Consider the following 6816-nt stretch of genomic DNA (forward strand, 5'->3'; position numbering starts at 1 on the left):
TTTGAATGTATACTGTAGACCCATGCATCATACATTTTGCCATCAGTATTAAGCCCGTGCATAGATTTAATTGACAGATGACTGCCTACTGAACATTTTAATATATTAAAATTGGATGACCTTGATTTCAGTAGAAGGACTAGGGAAAAGTAGTGTTTTTGGTGATAAATAAAAACTGCGACCAAAAACACCAGAATCTCTTAATGGTGATCAATTCTAGGTCAGAGCTCTTCTTCTGCCCCTTCTGCAGATAACTAGGTTTTTATTTGCACAGTAAGGTGAGTCAAACATGGGGACCGTTTTAGCTCTATATTTGGTAGCAATCAGAGATTATGAATCATATCTTTCACTTAAAAAAAATCCTAATTGGGAAAGAGAACACTTAGGACCTTAATTAAGCATGATACGGTGCAGCTCGAGTTGTACCCGTGCTTAGAATGTCAATACAAGCACAGTAATTAGAAGTACAGATTTGGGGTGGAAGTACTTAAAATGTTCAGGAGCACCTGGGTGGCTCAGTCGGTTGAGCATCCGGCTTCAGCTCAGGTCATGATCTCACGGTTTGTGGGTTCAAGCCTCCATCAGGCTCTGTGCTGACAGCTCAGAGCCTGGAGTCTGCTTCGGATTCTGTCTCTCTCTCTCTCCCTCTCTCTGCCCCTCCCCCACTCACGCTCTGTCTCCCTCAAAAATAAACATTAAAAAATGAAATGTTCAAAGTGTGATTCACTTTAAGGAAACATTCTTTCAAAGAGGCCATACTGTAAGGTTCAACATAAGGCACATTTACTAAGTGTGGCCAGTAAGATAACATGTCAAAAGGAATTTTTATTTCCTTTTTGACTGTTCCAAAAGGCTTAGCCCTGATAGGCAACAGGAGTAAAAGATCGTGAAACACTCGCCCTGTGGGTTCTTGAGTTCACCAGGGCTGAGATCTACAGCTCTTGAGCCGCATGCTGCTTACTGAACACTCTGAGGTAGCACATGAGTTCTTCATGCAAGGCTGCAAGAACTAACTTGAATTTTCCTCCTTTGCCCATTGAGAACCAACTCTATCACTGCTTATTAGTGGGAAGCCTAAGTTGGGGAGATGAAGAATTTCAAAATCTTGTGGTAAGTGTCACGCTGGAGAGAATCTCAAAATTTGTTATGTGGTCTGTAAATATTTTGACCATAACTAAGGAGTCATAAGGCTGCTGTTGTACGTATTAGAATCAACCACCCATAAAAGTTGCTTGCAGTATATTTCAAGATGACCCCTTTTGAACTTCTTTTTTAACGTTTATTTATTTATTTAGAGAGAGAGGGATCATGAGTGGGGTAGAGGCAGAGAGAGAGAGGGAGAGAGGGAGAAATCCCAAGCAGGCACTACCCTGTCCTCACAGAGCCCATCGTGGGGCTCGATCTCACTAACTGTGAAATCACGACCTGAGCCGAAACCAAAGTCAGATGCTTCATGGACTGAGCCACCCAGGCCGCCCCTCCTTTTGTACTTTTTAAAAAGATAAATCAGCTTATCTGGTTTCTTCAGTTTTTAGTTTAGAGTTTTTAGTGCTCCTTAGAAAATATTTTACAATGTTATGGCCACCCCCATCAGTGTATTTTTAGCAGTAAGTTTTCAAGCCCTAAGCATTTCCTCTGAATTAAAAAAAAAAAAAAAAAAAAGCCATAGTTGTTGAATAAGCTTAGTTTCAGTGCAGTATAACTGATAGTTTTGTGAATATAAAATAGGATAGTTTATAATTTTTTTTTTTTCAGAAATCATTTCTCAGGGCACCTGGGCTGGCTCAGTCATCTCAGGGTCATGAGTTTGAGTCCCACATTGGGTGTAGAGATTACTTAAAAATAAGATCTTAAAAAAAAATCATTTCTCAATAAACAGCACTGGAGAAACCTGGATTCCATTTTGAGAGATTAAATTTAAAAATCTTTGTGTTTGTCAAAGTTGTTACAAAGTTAAAATTCACGGCAATGAAAGTTAGAAAACTTCAGTTTTTTAAACTAGAGAAAATTTTAGTTTTTTAAACTAGACATAACCTGGGAAGTAGAATACTAGGATTTTCTTTTCATGTGAGAACTGTCTTAAAACTTAGAAGTAACTCTTTCCATGTATAGACAACTATTACCCACAAAAAAAAAAAAATCACATTTTTTTTCCTCCTGATTACGGAGCATAAAAGTTATTTTCATGTGGTTTTGATTTGGAAGTATTTCTTCCAGGATTTAAAATAAAAATGCATGCTGCTATATTTAGATTTAACTCTGGCATTTCCTAGAAGTGCAAAGAAATATATTTAGAAATAGGTCACTTTATTCTTCCTATTTGTATTCTGATTCACCAGATCTGTGAGAATCTTAGGATTGGAGAGCTCCATGGAAGCCAAGCCCTTTTCTCTGGGTGTGATCACACTTAAAAGATTAATATTTACTAGATATGTTTGGGGCTGCTTTATCCATAGACCTCAAGATGGCTTTTTTGTTTTACTGTTTTACATGTTTGTCTGACTTCATATGTCACATGATACCCTTATTATTTTCTGTTACAGCATATATCATGTAGATAAAACAATCTGAAAGTAAATGTCCAGAGAGAATAATACAAAGAGAAATGAAATTTGGGTAACCATGCTGTTTGAAAAAAAGGGGTGGGGAGGACCTTTACATACTTAGCAATGTAAAGTGGACATTATGCCATGGAAAATACCAAATACTTACCAAAGAAAATGTGCTTCTCTTTTTTAGATGGTATCTTCTGAGTACTAATATATTACTGTACATGTTTTTTTTTCATTTACATGGTCATATTAAAGTTTTACGGTTAAATTAGACAAATAATCGATTAAGAACTTACCCTAAGTCGTGCAGGAGTCTGTTTACAGAGCTTCCCCTTCAATCCTCATGGAGGAAGTTATGCATGTGCAGCAGTCAAGGTGAGGAAAAAATCTGCAGCTAATTTAATTTTTTTAATATTTGTTTATTTTTGAGAGAGACAGACAGAGTGTGAGCAGCGGAGGGGCAGAGAGAGAGACACAGAATCCGAAGCAGGCTCCGGGCTCTGAGCTGCCAGCACAGAGCCTGATGTGAGGCTTAAAACCACCAACTGGGAGATCATGACCTGAGCCGAAGTCAGATGCTTAACCGACTGAGCCACACAGGCGCCCGTCTGCAGCTTATTTAGAAAGCTGTCTAAACTGTTTTTCAGAAGTACACACGTTGGATATGCAACACAAGATGCACAATATAGAGAGATAGGCTCAAACGTTCATGTAAATGAACACTTTAAATACCTGCATAATGTGAATATAGGTAAGTTGTTTTTTAAAATGCATTTTCTTCATGAGTTAAATACCCCCCAGCTAGAACTTTCTATTATTAGATCAAAAATTGTGACATAAAACCTACGTGACATTAACCTTTTATTTTTGTCACATGTTGCATAAATTCCCAACTCGTAACTATCATTTAAAATATGTTCTGGGGGCACCTGGGTGGCTCAGTCGGTTAAGCGGCCGACTTCAGCTCGGGTCATGATTTCGCGGTCTGTGAGTTCGAGCCCCGCGTCGGGCTCTGTGCTGACAGCTCAGAGCCTGTAGCCTGTTTTAGATTGTGTCTCCCTCTCTCTGACCCTCCCCCGTTCATGCTCTGTCTCTCTCTGTCTCAAAAATAAATAAACGTTAAAAAAAAATTTTTTTAATATGTTCTGTGTTTCATATTACCTAACTATCAAAACATTACCTTGTGCTTGACTCTCAAGAATGTCTTCAGGTTATAAGATGCCATGAAAGATGAAAGTCACTAAGCAAATATTTTCTTTTCAGAGCATGACATGGATTTGGGGTGTGTGCGTGTGTGTGTGTGTGTGTGTGTGTGTGTGTGTGTGTGTAGAAAATACTTCATCCTTTTAAAATTAATTTAGGGGCGCCTGGGTGGCTTAGTCAGTTGAACGTCTGACTTTAGCTCAAGTCATTATCTTGCTGTTCCTGAGTCGGGTCCCCCATCGGGCTCTCTGTGCTGACAGCTGAGCCTGGAGCCTGTTTCCGATTCCATGTCTCCCTCTCTGTCTCTGCTCCTCCCCCACTTGTGCCTGCGTGCTCTCTTACTCTCTCTCTTTCTCAACAATAAGTAAACATTTAAAAAAATTAAATTAATTAAAAATTATATGTTCTAAATTTTTCTTCTAAAATTTCCTTCTAGAGTGTTTCTTTTCTAAGCAGAATGTCAAAAATGAATATTTTTAAAAATATTACTGTCTACTGTGAAAGAAAAAGGCACTACACTGATATTTCATCATCAAATATTTGTTAAATGCTAATTTTGTACAGAGCACTTGGAGGTTATGGGAATACATAATATAGCTAGTTGGATAATAGGGGCACCCAGAAAAATACACAACAGTATATGGTAAGTACCAAGTGAGTAGCACAAGTGAGAGCAAAAGAGAGCCTTTGATTAAAGTGTGTGAGGGGCGCCTGGGTGGCACAGTCGGTTAAGCGTCCGACTTCAGCCAGGTCACGATCTCGTGGTCCGTGAGTTCGAGCCCCGCGTCAGGCTCTGGGCTGATGGCTCAGAGCCTGGAGCCTGTTTCGGATTCTGTGTCTCCCTCTCTCTCTGCCCCTCCCCCGTTCATGCTCTGTCTCTCTCTGTCCCAAAAATAAATAAAAAACGTTGAAAAAAAAATTTTTTTTAAAAATAAATAAAAATAAAGTGTGTGAGAACATCCATCCATTCATTCATTCTCATTCAGCAATCAACTGAGCATCTAATTTGTGCCAGGTGCCATTCTAGACTCCCAGATCCCTCAATGAGCAAAAGACCAAGGCCCTGCTCTGGTGGGAAAACAGACAATAAACCTAGATAAGCACTGTAGTAAGTAATGGGGGGGAGGGGGGCGGGGAGGCGGGGATAAAGCAAGTTAAGGAAAGTGTAGAGTGCTAGAGGATGGGAAGGTGGTCATGGTAGGTCATGATCAACTGAGCAGAAACTTGAAGGAAGTAAGGGGCAAGCCTGAGGATATCCGAAGGCACAGCATTCCAGGCAGAGAGCAGCCAGTGCAAAGGGCCAAGACATGAGCATGCCTGGTGAGTTCAAGGCATGGCAAGTCAGCAAAGGATAGAATTGGGGGTGAGGGGTGGAGACAGGGAAAGCCAACATGTAAGGCATTGCAGGTTTTCACAGCTGAGCACAGAAAAGGATTTTGTTTTTTATAGTGAGGAAAATGAGGATTCATTGGAGGGTTTTGGCTTATGTTTTAAAAGGACTACTCAGGAGGTTGGGATGAGAATAGATTGGAGGGAGTAAAAGAGTGAAAGCAGAGAGACCAGATGGGATATGATGATGGTTTGTATTAGGGGGGTGACAGTGGAGGTAGACAGTGGAGGATTCTGGATCTATTTTGGAAGTATAACCAAGGGGCTTTCTTGATGGATGTGGAGCATAAGAACAAGCAGTCAAGGTTTACAGATAGGAAATGGAATTTGAACTGGAGCCTAAAGGGATTTGTTGACCATGAAAAGATGGCATAAGCAGAGAAATTTAGGTGGGAAAGAACTAAATTAGGTGAGGAGTGTAAGAAAGGGGCAGGACAGGAAAGTTCTCTGATGGAGTTAGAAGTCTGTAAAAGAAAAAAAAAGGACGGCTGGGAAGGGACTTTGGGATCCGTTTGTGAAAGGCACTAAATGCAAGGTCAAAGTAGATGAATTTTTCCTTTACATATTCAAAATCATAAAGGTTTTCAAACAAGACCTAAAAAGAAAAGACTATTGTGATAAATAATACCTTTGGAACCAGACAGATTGGAGTTCCAACCCTTGCTCTTCTCCTTTCTGTGCTTTTTTTTTTCTTTTTTAATGTTTATTTATGTTTGACAGAGAGAGAGAGAGGAAGACAGAGAATGAGTGGGGGAGGGGCAGAAAGGGAGACACAGAATTCTAAGCAGGCTCCAGGCTCTGAGCTGTCAGCACAGAGCCCGACTCGGGGCTTGAACTCACAGGCGAGTTCACCTGAGCCAAAGTCGCTTAACCGGCTGAGCCACCCAGGCGCCCCCTTTCTGTGCTGTCTTGAGTAAATTATATAACCTCTCTGAGGGAATGTGCCCAGTTTCTCCCTCTGGATTGAGAATTTACCTTTCAGAGGAAGTTTGTAAGGATAAAGTGAGATCATCGTATAAAGATTTATATAGTGCCTAACCCATTTGGGTGTCAGCTATCACTGCTTTTTAAAATTATAATAGGGGCGCCTGCCTGGGTGGCTCAGTCAGTTAAGCATCAGACAGTTTCGGCTCAGGTCATGATCTCACAGTTCATGAGATTGAGCCCCACGCAGGGCTCTTCACTGACAGCATGGAGGCTGCTTAGGATTCTTTCTCTCCCTCTCTGCCTCTCTCTCTCTCTAAATAAACTTTTAAAAATTGAAAAAATAATAAAAGTTATTATAAAAAGTAATATTAAAGCAGTGTTTCATTAGACTAATCTGCTAACAATCAATGAATGAATGGTTCCTTTAGGAAATGAAATGAACATTTTGCCTGAAGTGAATTGCTCCTGTCAGCCAGTATTTCCTTCCAAAACTGGGCATTGCCCCCTTGAAATTCCTATTAGCTGTCGAGTAGTATACTTTGATCAGAACAGCAGGAGATATAATACAGAATTTCCTCCTTCCCTCCCCAGACATTTAGAGATCAAATCTAACAGATGCCCATCTTGACATTCCCAGTTTAGTGTAGAAGATCCTCTGAGAATTTAGCAGCAGAAACCTGACGTCACTTTAAAACCCAGTTTCCAAAAATTAAGGTCCTGCTGAACACAATTCTGCAGAACACAA

The 6816-nt window shown here is 40.2% G+C and overlaps 1 protein-coding gene across 1 annotated transcript in view; it reads left to right on the plus strand.

Moving 5' to 3' along the window:
* The window catches only part of BICRAL (BICRA like chromatin remodeling complex associated protein), a 77183-nt gene that overhangs the window by 9565 nt on the left and 60802 nt on the right, over positions 1-6816 (plus strand). The gene's annotated exons all lie outside the window — the stretch shown is intronic.

Source organism: Prionailurus viverrinus, chromosome B2, assembly GCF_022837055.1.
Source record: "Prionailurus viverrinus isolate Anna chromosome B2, UM_Priviv_1.0, whole genome shotgun sequence".
Taxonomy (NCBI): Eukaryota; Metazoa; Chordata; class Mammalia; order Carnivora; family Felidae; genus Prionailurus; species Prionailurus viverrinus.